Source organism: Aulonocara stuartgranti (assembly GCF_965226115.1).
Source record: "Aulonocara stuartgranti genome assembly, chromosome: 23".
NCBI lineage: Eukaryota > Metazoa > Chordata > Actinopteri > Cichliformes > Cichlidae > Aulonocara > Aulonocara stuartgranti.
In genome coordinates, this window is record NC_138958.1 from 48,201,374 (window position 1) to 48,219,804 (window position 18,431).

Below are 18,431 nucleotides of genomic sequence, written 5' to 3' on the forward strand. Positions count from 1 at the left end.
CAAAAAGCTGTCAGCCACAGATGTGCTAGAAGAGTTAGAAACTCTACTTATGGAGAAACTTTCTAAGTCTAACAGGGGACAGGTACTCCTGCCCAAATAACATGATATAACCCCACATACAGCCCAGCCATAAAGTGAACCAAGTCATTTAGTTAAAGACAGCATGGGACCAAATGCATGTAACCAGCCTGCATCAACCTGACATTTCTTCCTCCTGAATTAAATGAATGAATGGATGAAAGTTAAATGACTACAAACCTAAAGCCACTAGTTCCCACACTGGAGCTCCCTGACACTGTGTGTTAACCGTATTTAGCTTGTATCAACAGTTGTAACAGGCTAAGATACGTGAGACACTGCATTGAATGATTGTTCCTGTCTTAATGGTTTCAGCTCAGATGTTCTGCTTTTTCCTTTCAGTAGATCAAAGCAGCTCGTGCTCCTTCTGCTTCCAATTTAGAAGAAGAAGAAGAAGGCGAAGGCTTCAGCGAAGTGGCGTTCATGGTCTCAGTGAACAGTCACGGTCACACACTGCATGTGGTTTTAAAAGCAACATGTCTGTTCACCACAACAATGGAGATGTGTAATATTAGTGCAGCTACGGTTTGTTCTTGAACATCAGTTCTGTTTTCTACTTTGATCACTTAGACCAAAAAAGTGTTGTTTTCAGATTCTTTCTTTTACATCTATAAAGCACCTGCTCATTTTTTTATTACAATTAGTTTCACATAAATGTTAGTGTTTCCTTTATGATCTTTTAATGCTTACACTACACTGTACATGTCTGCATTAGAGACATTTCTGTTTCCTGTTTCTGTTGACTCAGAGTTGTGAAATGTTCTTTTATTTGATGCACAATATGAAGTTCATAATTTTCTTACAAATAAAACTCTAATGACAAACATGAACAGCTGTGCTTATTTCTGAGACATGAGTTTTTGAATGTGTTCATATTTAGACAGTGTGCATCTGTATGCTGAAACTGTGATGATGAACCTGAGGTGATGGTCAACAGAAGGCTAATATATATCAATATAAAACAATATTGAAGTAATGTCTTTACCCTCTGCAGAGTGTGGACGCTGTGCACGCAATCACCTTATTCACTGTAGTAAACATGCACCGCTAGCTCACGTGACTGACTGTCTCCATGGTTACATTGTATATTATTAGCTATGTAAACAGCTTCCAAAGATGCCGCCATAGCTCTCTGCAGCTGTAACACTTTCACACTTTGCAAATCATTTCACATTTTTGATAGTTATGAAGACAGAATGTGTTTTTAAGGTCATGCTAGGCGGTTGCTATGGTGGTTGCTGTGGACTTGGGTGGACCGCGTCCGATTCCTGTTATTAGCTGTCCGCCGCAGGAAGGCTGCGTTCCATTTACAAGTAGTGACAGTCTGACGCAACTCGAACTCAAACCCCGCTTTGTTCTTTAATTATAGGCCTTTTATAGCCGTTCATGACACGCACACACACACATAAAGCACTTTGCCTCACCATGAGAATGCAAGTTTACCTAACCTAACCTTAAAGTATCTGATATAGGATAGAAAAATGAAGCAACCAGAGATTTAATGATGAAGACTCTGGGTTCTGTAGTTCACGTTTTACAGTCCCGAATGACTCTTTGCATATGATTTATTGAAGAGGAGTTTAGAATGCACTTTACATTTAGACTGTTGCTGTTTCATTTTTTACATTGTTGCCGTGTTATGTCATGAATAAGGTTCACCTGCTGGGGGTTTGATGGATCAGCTGGACAATACAGTCAAAGACAGACTTCATTCATCATATGCAAGAATCCTAGTTGGATTTTTGTTGTCACTCATGTTTTTGAACCAAATATTGAAAACAATTCTGACAGACTGGATACCTGGTCAGGGTGTACATTACCTTGTACTCAAGCATCCCAGGACAGAGCCCTGCCCCACCATGAGCCTGGGTGGATACGTGGTTATTAATATAAAAGGACCGATACTGAATATGAATATTTCATGAAAATTGAATTATAATACAAATTAGTAATAAGGGTTTCTCTGCGCCCTTATCTACCCCATACTCAAAGAGCTGCGGGCAGAGAGGGTGACAGGAGAGGATGGCACTGAAGAGAAGATGCTCGGTTTCTGGAGTCTCCTGGTCCTGTCAGTATTAGTAGGATGCATCTGCTGTGTCTTCTCGTGGATGCTCACCTACCTTGACTCGTTCCAGCCTGGTATGGATTTCCCAACACTGCGGACAGTGGCCCACGTCAGAGACGTTTAATATTGATTACATATGTCTGAATTGCTAACCCTAACCCTAGCTCAACAGACCACAATGCCCTGGACTGTCAGTATTATTACATGCTGTGAACATAAGTACCTTTGATCACAGTTTATATTGTAAAAGAGAAGGAATATTGAAAAAAAAGATCAACATTGTGATATTATTTCTTCCAAACTGACCAGAAACATGCTTGTCAGACTCTCACAGCAAAGGATCAGACTCACTGTGCATGACGGCTCAGGCCAATGATGTCTGTTAGATTGTCAGTTGTTTAGTGCTTCTGTACAGTTAGGGTCACCGTCTCTATTTCAGAATAATTAATATGCGGAAAACACTAAAAGTTGATTGTCTTCCAGTATTCTAGCATAATTAAAAAACTTTGACTTTGTAAGTACATATTATTAGTCCTAATGCCAGCATGAGTCTTCATAACTCCTGCTCCTGAACTTTAAAATGTACCTGATGAAAGATCATTTACAGTGGCACTCTGTCAGGATCATTCTGACTGTAAGATCACTGTATTAATCTGAATCCTTCTGAAATGTGCTGTGAATGAATGCTGATGCAACTCACTGTGGGAAAGCTGTTAATAAAAGGAATCTGTGACACATGCAACACATTCAGTGAGGAAGAGGACACAAAGGGAGGACACGCAGAGGCTGTGTTGAAGTCAGAAATCCAAATCTTTATTAAAAAACAGGCGGCGGTAACAAACAGGAAGACAAGCAGTCCATCAAACAGTCTACAGGGTCAAACATACAGAGAATTCAAACAGCAGTAAAAAATAACTGGACACTGAAAAACTTAAAGCAATGTGTGACGCAATAGAAGGAAGCAGCGCAGTATATTCACTGAATTATCATCAATTACAAAAGAGAAAAACGACGATTTCTAAGGATTATTTTCTTAAATGCAGTTAGAGTGTGGCTGGTAAAGATGGAAACATACAGAATGTAAACTGTGTGAGTTTGTGAACTTTGTTAGAAACAAATGAGGTAAAAAAAACAACCCCAAAACAGACAAAACACAGAAAGAGGCTCTCAGTATTCATTCATAATTAGAAAGAAACATTCTGGTCGTGGATTTTTACAGTCTTAGTTCCGCTCGCTGTCATCATTATAATCATCATGATCAATGGCGAGGTCCTGAGGTGGGTGGGGCTGTCTCTGGTGATGTCACCGTGAAGGAACAGCATCTGGCACGTGTTGGTGAAACATCCCAGTACACTGGTGTAGTTTCCTCTCCAGCTGTTTGACACGTGACACTTGAACATTAAGGGGAAGAAGAAGAAACAGTGTTAGGTCAGGTGACCACATGGTTTCTAAAGTAACTGACAGGAAGTAACCAGGCCGTCAGAAATGGATGGCATGTGTTTAGAAATACTGGAGTTGGGTAACTCTACTTACCAAAAGCAGAAGCACACAGATGAAGGATCAGATGCTGAATGTTGCAGGAACATGCTCATGTGTGGTGGTCATTCAGTGCTGCTCCGGCAGGTTACACAGTCCAAGACTGATATGCTGCCCATCTGAGAGTTTGAAAACACACATGCAAAGATTTATTTTGTGTTACAGTCAAAGTTGGATGTTCATTTTTGTCCTTTAAAAATGTTTGTGTATTTGAAAGCACTAACATTTAAGGATGACTTGGATCGTCTCCTTTAAAGGGGAGACAAGTGTATCCACTGATCTATGTCACTTTACCTGGATGATGACTCCTCCCCCCTCACTCAGAAACACTCCTAATATAACCAAGCAAATAAATAATATTGAAGATTTACATCATTACAAAAACAGCAAAAACATCTCCCTTTGATTCTATTTCTCCATTCCTGCTGAACATCAGGCAACAAATATCTCAATAAATCACAGTAAAATGTAAAGCACATGTTTTCTCTGCTTTGTCTAACCTCTGCAGAGCCTCTGTCAAGAAAAACATAACTGTAAGCATAAAACAAATATACATTTCATAACACGTCACTGGACAAACCTCGGTCAGTTGATTTCCTCTGTGCAGTGCAGACGAACATCAGTCAGCAAGTGACTCTGCTGGTTCTTCTGAGGAAACACCACCGTCTCTCCACACCGTCACCATCTGTGAGCACAAACTGCCGCTCTGCTCTGCCAGCATGTAGGAATCACATATCACACACACAGGGGTGAAGAAACATCAGAGCTCAACTTTGGATACTTTAGATCTTAACAGATCAAAGCAGCTCTTAGTTTCAGCAATCAGACAAACAATGATACCAAACTGATTCTGTATGAATACAATATGGTATTTTCAATACAGGTGTCAAATTAATTTATTAAAACTAATACAGATATATGTATATTTTTTTTGCTAAATTAGTTTGCTAAATTATAAGAATATATATATTTTTTTCATTTAACAATTGCAACTGAAAGAAATTAAATATTGAACAAAAATATATTGTCACATTCTGAGCATGCTCAGCACGCTGACAGACTTGAAGTTGCTACAGATTTTAAGAAGTGATAATTATGGGGAAGAAACTTCTCTTTTTCATCCGTTTAATCAAACATTTGATGCCTCAGCTGTCTCAGTCTATAGCGTTCTGCAACTACAACTAACCTGAAGCTTGGATTTGGCTGCAGGTGCCCCTGTACATCCTTCTCAGATGTGGGTACCAGTTAATCCCACTTCTTCCTGAGCTTTGCTTCATCACAAGACCAAAGGTGGCATCCCGTGTCACAGTCTTATCATCATCCAGAAGAAACATTTGAAGAAACATCATGGAGAAGAAACATTTACGCGCCTCCTGGTTTTGTTTTCTGATCCTGCGAAAAGACTGAGGACAACAAAGCCCAGAGAACACGAGATACACAACATCCAACATTCAGACTCAACAGCCTCCATAAATGAAGACCACCGCGTTTGTTCAGTTATAGTAGATATGAGCATACTTCACATTACTGGGTATGAATAATAATGAGGAGGCAAACTTTGAAGATGCAGAGCATGATGTCCCATCATCAGACTGTAAACAAACATCCACCAGGCTCTTTGTTGCCAAAATTGATGATTCTCCTATCAGGGATCAGTAGAGTGTATTAACCTGTGGTATAAGCAGCAGTCACTGAAATATTACTGTTTCAGATAAGAAATCTAGGACATAAAAGCCAGGGTGGGAGGGATCTCTGCAAACTGACTTACCTCTGCAAGTGTGAAGCTCAACAAAAATCTGACTCTCCAGTCACAAACAAACAAAAAACTCCAGCTGGGAGATAGAAAACGCTGTCTGGGTCTTGCTGGATGTTGCTGGGCAGAGTCCACACATTAGCAGAGTGCTTCTTGGTCCCACTGACCCATGTGGACAGCGACTGTGGAGAACTGTTCTGGAAAACAGAGAAGAGAATTAAAATAACAAAAAGCCAAACAGGATTTCCACAAAGACTCTCTTGGAATCAGCAATCAAAAAAATCACTGGTTCATATTTCAATCAAATATGAACAGGTTCCTTAACTGTACGCAGTTCAGATCTGATTTAATTTAATTTCCTTCACACAGCACATTCGTCCAGGCTGACAGGTAAACATAGAATTAATCTCAGGTAACATGACTCAGAGTAGAGATTCAGTAAGAAAGATTGCAGGCTCTAATATTATTACCACACAATCCAAGGACACACCAACAGCTCAGATTTGTAGAACTATTTAAACAAATGTCTTCTGAATATTTAATTCATGTTCACAGTGGGAGGGGGGGAGGTGTCGTGGAATTTTTAAAATAAAGTCTTCAACACAGAAAGAGCTGTGATCAAGCTATTTATTACTGCGCCAACACACATCAAACATCACAGTTCAGTCATGTCAGCGCTGCCACAGAAGTGGTGCTCCTCCTCCTTTATGCATTCCAAGGAAGAGGAAGTTACAAACTGATCCTACCACACTTCAACGGATCAATGGTTATGCTGTTTTGTGCCCTTGGCCTTATCAGCACCTGTAAAGGGAGTTGTTTTCTCAAACTGCTGACGCTGAAGTAAGTTCATCTAGTTTTAGAAACTTTCACTGAACAGTAACAGTGTCACAACTAAGCATATGCATAAGCACTTAAATACTTTAAATGAGAATAACAGAAAATTTCTATTACAGAGGCTAGAGCCTGTCCCAGTAGTCATAGGTAGAGCACACCTGGACAGGTCACCAGTCTGTCAGAGGACTAACACAGAGACAGACATCAGAGTAACAAATCTATTTAAAATTAATGTAAGTTTGCTGCAGCTGTATGTATGAACATGTGTTTCTGTGCTCACAGTCCACCTCTCAGGAACCTGCAGTTCACTTTTAGTCAACTTTAAACAGACCTCACAAAAGGCTGATGTGGCTGGATCAGTAGTCTGATTTAAGTACGATACCTTTGGCCAGGGATTCATCTGGTGCATCGCTTCACTGCAGTCTTACGTATTTTCCCCACACCTGAATAAAAAATAACAGCTTCAGCTGATGCAGCCTGACTCAATCCTAGATGTTCAGCACACAGAGACACAGAGGTGCCGTTTAAAGTTTAGTGTTAACCTGAGTCACTGATCATTTGCAGTATTACAGAGTCTGGCAGTCTTTGCATGATGTCCACGTCACTGTAAGTTTCTAGCTGACTCTCAGGTGTGACAGGTGTGCCAGCAGGAAAGAGTAATAATAACCTGCATCCTGAGGTTTGTCATGCAGGACAATACTTGTATTTGCTTAATTGTTTACTAAATGTTTGAGGTGTGAAATAAACCGCAATGGAGCAAAATATGGGCGTGTGTGGTTGGAGGTTGTGTTTGTGTGTGCGCGCGCGAGAAGGGGAGGGAGGTGCGAACATTTTTCTTGTAAAACAAGAGGGGCCCAGCAAAAAAAGTTTGGGAACCACTGCTTTAGGGTTTCCTGACCGCCATGCGCCAGGAGACGACACGCTCCAACCTGTCCAGGGGCTGGGCCTTGGACATGGTCACCCTTAGCAACGATGTCACCAAGATGATGAGGGAGGTCGTCTAAGCTCCGCCCCCTGGAGATGTGGGTGGAGTCTATATCTATGGTCTTTTTCTGGATGGAGCGGGATGGGACAGACATGGCGCCAAACTCGCTGAGGCTCCGCCCAAAGTTTGTCTTTTTAAAATCAGTGTTTTTTAACTTAGATTAAAATAATAAACTGAAGCTTTAAAAAAAACTTCAGTGTTCAAAAGTCCAACGTTTTACTGTTTCTGTATTTTTTTGTAAATTAACATAAAAACATTTTTAAAAAACATCTTAAAGATTAATTTAATGAAAAATTATGAAATAATAATTAATTTGTCAGCAATTTAGGAACTAAATGAAATCAAAGTATTTTTGTTTTTGCTCAGTAATAATAAGTTTGTCTCGGCCCCTCAGGTCCTCTTCACCCCCCTCCCTGTGGTCCACGTCTTCGCCGTCAGCTCAGCCAACATGGCCGACAGTAAGCGTCCCCCTGGCGGCGGGGGGGGGGGGGCGGTGGGGGGGCGGTCAGCCTGTACTCGTGTCCCGTCTACAAGAAGCCTCGACGCACCGACCTGAACTTCATCTTCTCCCTGCAGCTGAGGAGCGTGCAGCCGCCCGAGCACTGGACGCTGCGAGGCGCCGCGCTGCTCTGCGACTGCAAGTGATCCAAACGTTGCTGTTCCACAGACACGGACAGACACTCACCGTGGGGCTCTGCCGTGTCTCACTCAGACCTCCCCACAGGTTTCACTTTGAGCTTTTCTTTTTTTATTCTGATGTTCTGATAATTTCCATTTTTCTTCAGCACCAAACATGTTTGTAGGTTTTTAGTCTGTTAAATTTATGAAAATCAAAATGTTTCCACCTCTTCTCTCTGCAAGTCTCTAATAATAATAATAATAATATTAATAATAATAATAATAGTAACATTAATGATCGTGTATGTGACCTCACACAGTAAAGCTGATGTGAGGATCATCACAGTTTTGGTGGTTGTATGAACTTAGAATGCATAAACTAATAATTTGTTTTAATTAAAAAACTTTCCCTCTGTCATTTCCTGAGTGTTTCAAAATAAAAGTCCTCTCTTTCATGTTTTGAATGTGAGGCTGTTCCTGTGATGCCTTCAAATCTGTTTCAGTTTGCAGTTTTTTACAGTTCAGACCCAAAGTGACTCAAACATTTACTTAACAGAGGTTTTTGTTCGTCTGGGTTTTCCTGCTCAGCAGCGCTAAACAGGCAAAAGCAGAAACACACAAACAGAAAGAAACAGGAAAATATGTGTTTCTGTGAACAATGCAGCAGCAAAATGAAAGACCAGGATTTATTTTTTAATGACTGACAAAAACATTAAATGATCATGTTTATTTTCACATCAATGTTCCATCGGTCCTTCTTTTACAATAAGTTTAGAAATTAAAAATACTAATAACACACCAGGAAAAAGCCAACAGCACGAGTCCTGAAAGGCTTAAAGATAAAATAAACGCACAAAGAATGAAACAAAAAGGCACAAAACCTCAAAACAAGAGTGAATTAAATCTGAGCGACACACAAAGATGCTAAAAGCCCCAAACATGAACCTGTGAGGTCATTAATACCTGTGTGTGTGCATGTTTACATGTCTTTGTGGGGACCAAAATGCCCGTCCCCACAAGTTTGAAGACATTTGTGAGACTCAGAATGTGGTTTTAGTGTCAGGGACAGTCAGGTCAGGGTTAGGCATTCAGTCTTAATGGTTAGAGTAAAAGGCTGAGAAGAGCATGATGTCAAATAGATGTCCCCACAAGGATATGAAAACACAACCGTGTGTGTGTGTTACTGTGAATTTGTGAAACAAGTGAAGATTTCAGAATCAGTGAGAAATGTTTCACTTCCTGTTGGTGAAGAAGAGCAGACTCCTCTTCAGCCACAGAAATGAAGAAGCTTTTATTTTGTCAGCCTGACAAACACGAGCTCAGCCACGAGCAGAGGCGACCCTGCAGAGGTGAAGGTCACAGTCAGAATCAGCGCCAGAGAACCGCACAAGGACGGCCTCATTGGTCATGGCTGAGTTCATTATGTGATGGTAACAAGCTGATTATTACAGAATCAGTAAAACTTCTACCAGACTTTAGTAAATATTGCATTAAGATGAGCAGACAGATTTTAATCTCAGCATCGTGCACACAGATTTTTCAGGACACTGGAAGAGTTCCTGCCGTGGATTTAGATGTTAGTGTTGTGTGGATGATCCCATTCTGTGATCTTTGTGTTACTAACACTGATGCTTTTACACTTTAGGACCCTCGAGACCTCTGCTGCTCAGCCGTCCTGATCGCTGCCTCCACTTTAACCAGAGGCTGTAACCTCTGATCATTTCACCTGCACCGGCAGTAAAACTCTTCTCCAGAACCAAACGTGCCATAAACCCATCACAGCTTCATCATCAGCTCAGTCTCAGCAACATGCAGACGACCGAGCAGCAGAAACTCTGCAGGGAACGTCTGAAGTCTGTTCTTCAGTTTTCCCAGCTCACTGTTTATTGAACATGAGACAGAAAAATAACTTCACCTTTAATGTGAAACTTTTATCGCCTGTGACATGTTTGCAGGAAGTTTTCATGCTGTGATTTAGTGTCACAGCCATAAATATCACACAAGGTAAAAGCTACAAGTCCCAGCATCCTCTGTTGTCAGGGATCCTGGGTCTGAGCGACCCAGGATCCCTGAGCAGTTATGAATTATATTATTATTATTGTATGTATATTTGGTGTTGCTGTCTTTCTCCCTGTTTGCGTGTGTGTATATGTGTTTCGGCGGGCGCCTTCAGGCCTGGTGGGTGTGGCCCTGCTGACGGTCTGGCCACACCCGAAGCCACACACCTGCTGCTGATCAGGCCACGTCGGGGGAGCTACTTAGGAGAGTCTTGGAGCTCCCACCGACGCGGGATCATTCCGTGAGACTCCATGTTAGTCATCCTGTTGAACTGAGTTAGTGTGTGTATGCCCGCGGTTATATGTGTCCTGACGGCTGCGTCTATTGTGTCCCCAGGAGAAGTGTGGAGCGCCAGACGGCAGCCAGCACGAGGGGTGCTGAGACACGCGAGCGGAGAGCACTGAGACACGGACTGGTCACGGAGAGACACGACACGGGAGTCAGGGAAAGCACGGGGATTTATTGTTACACTGTAAATAAACGCACTGTTTGTACATAGAGCACCGCGCCTGGGTCCTGCTTCCCCACACCTCCCACGGTTTGCCATGCCGAGCCGTGACATCTGTGTTTAGGGAGGAGCAGTGAAAGTGAAAGTGTTGATCCTCCGTTCAGAGTAGTGATGGGATTTCCGGCTCTTTTTAGAGAACCGGCTCTTTCGGCTCCAAACCGGCTCTTCAGGTTGTTTTGTTGCTTTAATTAATTTATTATTAACAATAATATAAAATTATGCACAAAAGGAATTACTGACGTAAAAAAAAAGTGGTTATGGTAGATATATGCGGTGGCCCCTTGAGACAAAACACGTACAAACTCCAAAACACATTTCTAGCATGAACTGAACTTCCAAAGCAGAGCTACTAGATCACTTAAATTACACAATTGAAAGCATGTGTGTATTGTTTGTGTATTTATACACAGGCACTCATATATATTCAAATAATTTAAAAAAAAAATTTCATCTACCTGTTACTACCACACACCAAATCCGGTCGTTGGTACTTGCTGGCTTGTGTAGCCACTAGGTAACAAAAGCTCAACACTGCGCCCAGCATCCTGGAGCACTTCTGTTGTCTTTTGTATGTGTTTTGAGTTTTTATGTGCTTTGGAGTTTTTATGTGCTTTGGAGTTTGTACATGTTTTGGAGTTTGTACGTGATTTGGAGTTTGTACGTGATTTGAAGTTTGTATGTGCTTTGTCTCTAGGGGCCACCGTAAATATACTTTTATTTATTCACTCCACATAAAATGTAATAAATAATATAATATATCACATTATAATAAAAATGAAATAATAATAATAATTATATAATACAAAAATCAACTATTCACATTTCAACTTTTAACTGTTTAAATTTTCAGCTTTTTCCTTTTACAAATTTAAAGTGAAACAACACAAAACACTGCAAACCACAACACAATTAAATATAAATTAAAATATGAAAACAAAAAGAACATGCATATTCTCTGTCATATGGACCTGCATGAATAAACTTTCTGAATCCTTTATCATCTCCAACTGAAAATAGTTGTGGATGATTACTATACCTTTCTAATGTGACGTTGTTGGCCCTGCCTCTTTCTCTCTCTCTGCCTCTGTTCCTGTGCTACTGAGTGTAACTACCGCCCCTCCCCCCTCTGCCCAGCGTAAAGCACAAGGCTCGCATGCTGAGTGAAGCAGGAAAAAAGTGCAAGAGAGAGAGAGAGGGAGAGAGAGAGAGAGAGAGAGGCTGAGAGAAAGAAAAAAAAAAATGTGACGGCTCGTGATAAGGAGGCGGCTGCGTTGTTCACGTCTAAGATCCGGCTCTAAGAGCCATTTCGTTCGCGAACGACCCATCACTAGTTCAGAGCAGCAGGAGGAGGAAGGTGGAGCTGAGGCAGGTGAGTGTTAACATGAATATGTTTCTTCTTATGACATAAAATAATTCCACACTGTTCGTGTCTGTGGATGAAACGTGAGGCCGGTCGGCTCCTCTGAGCGCTGGTTTCTTGTAAGTAGAGAGGAAGTGAGTTTAGCTGAGAGAGCAGGAAGAGAGTGAGAGCTGTGCTGAGGCAGGTGAGTGTTAACACCGCTCTGACATTACTGTGTCTCTGTGGCGGGAACAACAGGCTCCGTCAGTGGAGGCAAAAGTAATCAGACTTTGGTTTTTCAAAGGAAACTACTTTATGTTGGGAGAAGCCGCGCGCTCATTGGATAACGGCTTGTCAATCTCAAGTTATTAGCCAATGAGCGCGCAGGTTCACAGTAAGACCCGCCCTTATCACGACATTTTTAAAACCTAAAATGGCGACAGAAACTTTTTTTTTTAAATTAAACTTTATTTACAAACAACAGTATAACATACAAGGCACCATCATTAATCCGATTACGTTACATCCTCGGTTGAGCATTATAGCAAAACAAACAAACAAACAAACAAAACGAACAAAAAAAAAACAACAACAATAAGCACAAAGCTAAAAGAGTTAGCACAAAAAGAAAGAACAGTCATTGAAGGATTTGAACCAAAGGCAAAAAATAACGTGCAAAAAAAGGGCAGTCGTGATTATAAAATAGGGAGTTTTTTTTTTTTTAACATAGGTTAAACTCTTTAAATAAAACAACAAGTTTAAGGACTTTCTTGTTATTCACAAGTTTCAGCGATTTAGCCCAGAGTTTAAAGTCATTCAGCCATCTGTTTATACATGGTTTAGCTTTAAAGTATCTGCATTTGTGAATAAAAAAATTTCCCATTAACAAAATCGTCCTAATCAACAGGTCAAAATCTGCATTCTCAGCAAGTATTCCAAATTTTATTACTGTCACCGTCAAATGTGGTAACTGAATTCTCCTGGACTGTAGCCAGCTCCACATGTCAGTCCAGAAGGAGTGCACTGATTCACAGTAGAAAAACAAGTGATCCAGACTTTCAATATCATTTTCACAAAATGTGCAGGCGTTCACATCTAAGTTAAATTTCCGTCTTAAGAATTCATTGGTTGGATAAACCTCATTAATGATTTTAAAGTGAACCTCTTTTACTTTAGGGGAAAGAGGAAGTGAAATACAGTGGGGCAAAAAAGTATTTAGTCAGACACCGATTGTGCAAGTTCCCCAACTTAAAATGATGACAGAGGTCAGTAATTTGCACCAGAGGTACACGTCAACTGTGAGAGACAGAATGTGAAAAAAAAATCCATGAATTCACATGGTAGGATTTGTAAAGAATTTATTCGTAAATCAGGGTGGCAAATAAGTATTTGGTCAATAACAAAAATACAACTCAATACTTTGTAACATAACCTTTGTTGGCAATAACAGAGGTCAAACGTTTACTATAGGTCTTTACCAGGTTTGCACACACAGTAGCTGGTATTTTGGCCCATTCCTCCATGCAGATCTTCTCGAGAGCAGTGATGTTTTGGGGCTGTCGCCGAGCAACACGGACTTTCAACTCCCGCCACAGATTTTCTATGGGGTTGAGGTCTGGAGACTGGCTAGGCCACTCCAGGACTTTCAAATGCTTCTTACGGAGCCACTCCTTTGTTGCCCGGGCGGTGTGTTTTGGATCATTGTCATGTTGGAAGACCCAGCCGCGTTTCATCTTCAAAGTTCTCACTGATGGAAGGAGGTTTTGGCTCAAAATCTCACGATACATGGCCCCATTCATTCTGTCCTTAACACGGATCAGTCGTCCTGTCCCCTTGGCAGAAAAACAGCCCCATAGCATGATGTTTCCACCCCCATGCTTCACAGTAGGTATGGTGTTCTTGGGATGCAACTCAGTATTCTTCGTCCTCCAAACACGACGAGTTGAGTTTATACCAAAAAGTTCTACTTTGGTTTCATCTGACCACATGACATTCTCCCAATCCTCTGCTGTATCATCCATGTGCTCTCTGGCAAACTTCAGACAGGCCTGGACATGCACTGGCTTCAGCAGCGGAACACGTCTGGCACTGCGGGATTTGATTCCCTGCCGTTGTAGTGTGTTACTGATGGTGACCTTTGTTACTTTGGTCCCAGCTCTCTGCAGGTCATTCACCAGGTCCCCCCGTGTGGTTCTGGGATCTTTGCTCACCGTTCTCATGATCATTTTGACCCCACGGGATGAGATCTTGCGTGGAGCCCCAGATCGTGGGAGATTATCAGTGGTCTTGTATGTCTTCCATTTTCTGATGATTGCTCCCACAGTTGATTTCTTCACACCAAGCTGCTTGCCTATTGTAGATTCACTCTTCCCAGTCTGGTGCAGGTCTACAATACTTTTCCTGGTGTCCTTCGAGAGCTCTTTGGTCTTGGCCATGGCGGAGTTTGGAGTCTGACTGTTTGAGGCTGTGGACAGGTGTCTTTTATACAGATGATGAGTTCAAACAGGTGCCATTCATACAGGTAACGAGTGGGGGACAGAAAAGCGTCTTACAGAAGACGTTACAGGTCTGTGAGAGCCAGAGATTTTCCATGTTTGAGGTGACCAAATACTTATTTGCCACCCTGATTTACGGATAAATTCTTTACAAATCCTTCCATGTGAATTCATGGATTTTTTTTTCACATTCTGTCTCTCACAGTTGACGTGTACCTCTGGTGCAAATTACTGACCTCTGTCATCATTTTAAGTTGGGGAACTTGCACAATCGGTGGCTGACTAAATACTTTTTTGCCCCACTGTATACTTTTTTCTTATCGCCTTAACCTCCATGGTCTCAAATTCTTTAAGAATATAATTTCTTTTAACCGGATTAGGGCAAATTTAGTTTATTAAAATATTCCTGATCACTTTGTTTGTAAACCTGCTGTCACCAAATTCAGCTCCAGCTATGCAGAGCTGCCTCAGTCCAGGAGAAATTTTAGAGTGCACAATATCTTCTTTTATCATTGATCCCTAGTGAAAGGATGGCTTTCACTAGGGATTGATATCTCTTAACAGTACATCTTACATCAAATTTCTCACAAAACGTATCATGTTTTAATAAGACCCCATTATCATCCATAAAATGAGCTACAGCCCAAATCCCTTTAGATCTCCATTCATCCATGTACACAGATTTCCTACACAAACGGATATACCTGTTGTTCCATATAGGGGTATTGTGAGGAGTAAAGTTATGTTTGTAGATTAATTTCCAGTAGAGAAGGACCTGCTGATGGAAAGCTGAGAGTTTAACAGGTAACGAACTGCAATCAAAGTCACAACGTAACAAAAAGTCTATTCCACCCATTTTGCCAAAAATCACACTGGGAATAATGTTCCAAAAGGAATTTTTGTTCCTAATGAAAGATCTTAACCATTTCAGTTTTAGTACACCATTCATAACATCAAAGTCAATGGCATTAGCCCCACCCTCTTCATAATTCTTAATCATATCATTTTTCTTTATAGAATGACATTTGTTCCTCCATATGAACCTAAAATTAAGATTATTTATAGATTTAATTAGTTTTGGAGATGTGGGCAGAGAAAAGGCTGGATAGATTAGTCTGGACAGACTGTCCATTTTGGTTAGCAAGATTCTCCCAAACAGAGTTATGTCCCTTTGCAGCCACCTGTTTAAAATTGACTTACACTTTTCTATATTGGTACAGATATTCTTATTTTCAGTTGATGTCTTATCCTTGCAAATTACAATGCCCAGATACTTCACCTCTTTTTTGATCTGTATATTATCTATTGCTTGCAGGGGACACTCATGCAGAGCTAGAATTTCGCATTTATTAATATTCAGCTGTAGGCCAGAAGCTTTGGAGAAGTGGTTGATCGCCTGTAAGGCTAAAGGAATCTGGTCCTCATTTTTTAGAAACAGGGTGGTATCATCTGCGAGCTGACTGATTATTATCTGTTCACCCATCACAGTTAACCCCTCAATGTGACTGTTTATAATCAAAATAGACAACAGCTCAGCAACCATGATGAACAGAAGTGGTGAGCTGCTACATCCCTGCCTTATCCCTCTATTAACCTCAAACCTTGAACATGTACCATGTTCTAGCAAAACAGAGCTGTTAATGTCATTATATAGCATCTCTATAACATTGATAAATTCCTCTCCAAAACCAAAAGACTGCAGAGTTTTTAATATGAACGTATGTTCAACTGAGTCAAATGCTTTGTAAAAATCCAAGAACAGGATGTATCCTCTCTCTTGGATTAATTCACTGTACTCAAGGAGGTCCAAAACCAGCCTAATATTGTTATGAATTAGTCTTCCTTTCAAAAAACCTGATTGTGTTTCACTGATAATGTTTGAGATGCCTTTCTTTAGCCTCTCAGCTACAGCTCCAGACAGGATCTTATAGTCAGTGTTTAGTAAGGTGATGGGTCTTAAATTGTCTAAAATTCTTTTATCCTTACCTGATTTAGGAATCAGGGTTATCAACCCTTGTTTCATGCTTGGCATCAGTTCTTTTTTCTCTATCGATTCCTTTAATGCATCAAACAATAAAGTTCTTAGGTCCTTCCAGAAGAATTGATAAAAATTAGTAGTGAGTCCATCTGTCCCTGGGGACTTGTTTAATGCCATTTTCATGACCACCAAATCCAGTTCCTCAATTTGGCGGCCGCTACTAAGTTTTAAAATTACTCATACTAATCTTTCTGGGTCACAAAATAAACTTTTAACATATTTTCAGGCGAGAAAGTAGCTATGTAAACATCAAATATCTGCTCGGTTTATCAAGATACCGCATATTTGCAAAAGTGCTTCGACATTTTTTTGAGACGTCTGCTACCCACCAGCACTATAGCCAGCCGGGAGCTCGAGGGTCACTGAAGCCACCGAGAACGGCACAACTCCCGGCACATCATTTTCAGATCACCGCGGACTTTCGCTACTCAGGTTAAACGTGATATATAAGTCACTTAGACAACCTAAAAATGTTATTGTTTGGCTTTTTTCAGTGTTTTGTTTGTTCGTGAGTAAATCGGTTTGGCTGAGATTAAAGTTATTAGATTAGATAAAATAAAACTTTATTAATCCCCCGGGTGGGTTCCTCCTTGGTTTTTACACAGCTGAATAAACATCAAACAGAAAACTGATTAAACAGAAGTATGAGACGGTCGAGAATTTACTCCAGTGTCCTGTTATATTGCAGATAGCAAGGAGCAGACAGCCGAGTTTATTAAACTCCACCGAGACAGCGGTGACGCTAATCAGAAGGCTAGACCGTCCAATTTCCCCAGCCGTTTACTTCCAGCATATCCAACCTTCTGAGGACCCAGCTTACGTACGCCGCGAAGGCCGGGTCCTCAGGAGGATGCAGCCGATGAATTTGGACACTGTCACTACCCGATCGGGGGGGTGCCAAGATGGCGGAGTGAGTAGACGCTCTCTACCGAGTTCTGCACAGAAAGTTCGTGAACAACGGTAAAACCTCAACTTTATGCTGCTAACACTAACAATTCACTAAATAAGAGAAGATACAGCAATCGTAGGGCAAGAAGCAGCAGAATGCCGAATCAGAAAGGAGCGAAAAGGGGACTGGAAAGTTCCAAGTCTAAGATAGCGCCTGAGAATGCTAACGAGGAGAGTGATACGCCCAGCAACGTGCTAATGGATAGCTTCCATAACTACGCAGCTACTACTGGCGGAGCGCTGCTGACGTCGACTGAGAAAATTGTCAGGCGGTGGAAGGAATACTTCGAGGACCTCCTTAATCCCACTGACACGTCTTCCGAGGAGGAAGCAGAGTCTGGGGATGAGGGGAATGACCCGCCAATTTCCGGGGGCGAGGTCACTGAGGCAGTTAAACAACTCCTTGGTGGCAGAGCCCCTGGTGTTGATGAGGTCCGCCCCGAGTTCCTGAAGGCTCTGGACGTTGTAGGGCTGTCCTGGTTGACACGTCTCTGCAATGTTGCGTGGAGATCAGGGGCAGTACCTGTGGACTGGCAGACCGGGGTGGTGGTCCCCATCTTTAAGAAGGGGGACCGGAGGGTGTGTTCCAACTTCAGGGGGATCACACTCCTCAGCCTCCCTGGGAAAGTCTATGCCAGGGTGCTGGAAAGGAGAGTTCGTCCGCTAGTCGAACCTCGGATACAGGAGGAACAATGCGGTTTTCGTCCTGGTCGCGGAACACTGGACCAGCTCTTTATCCTCTCCAGGATACTTGAGGGTGCATGGGAGTTTGCCCAACCAGTCTACATGTGTTTTGTGGACTTGGAGAAGGCATTCGACCGTGTCCCTCGGGGTGTCCTGTGGGAGGTGTTGCGGGAGTATGGGGTGTCTGGCCCATTGCTACGGGCCATTCGATCCCTATACAACCGTTGTAAGAGCTTGGTTCGCATTGCCGGCAATAAGTCGGACTCGTTCCCGGTGGGTGATGGGCTCCGCCAGGGCTGCCCTTTGTCTCCGGTTCTGTTCATAATTTTTATGGACAGGATTTCTAGGCGCAGCCAAGTGGCGGAGGGCTTTCGCTTTGGTGGCCTCAGAATCTCATCTCTGCTTTTTGCGGATGATGTGGTTCTGTTGGCTTCATCGGGTGAGGGCCTCCAGCTCGCACTGGAACGGTTCGCAGCCGAGTGTGAAGCAGCG

At 41.9% G+C, this 18,431-nt stretch overlaps 1 protein-coding gene and 1 long non-coding RNA gene across 11 annotated transcripts in view; one reads left to right on the forward strand and one right to left on the reverse strand.

The window, feature by feature from the left end:
* Positions 1–18,431, forward strand: part of LOC309701488 (NACHT, LRR and PYD domains-containing protein 12-like) — a 100,961-nt gene that overhangs the window by 58,173 nt on the left and 24,357 nt on the right. The gene's annotated exons all lie outside the window — the stretch shown is intronic.
* On the reverse strand, positions 2,935–11,510 carry LOC309701546. 10 transcript variants are annotated; one of them, XR_014275058.1, is made up of 6 exons: positions 11,472–11,510; positions 4,866–5,624; positions 4,260–4,390; positions 3,904–4,011; positions 3,677–3,798; positions 2,935–3,534 (listed from the first exon to the last, which is right to left on the reverse strand). It is a non-coding gene; the product is annotated as an uncharacterized lncRNA (long non-coding RNA). The 10 variants fall into 10 exon arrangements; XR_014275059.1 differs by having other exon boundaries at positions 4,866–5,629; positions 11,472–11,486; XR_014275060.1 differs by lacking the exon at positions 11,472–11,510 and adding an exon at positions 10,891–11,021 and having other exon boundaries at positions 4,866–5,629.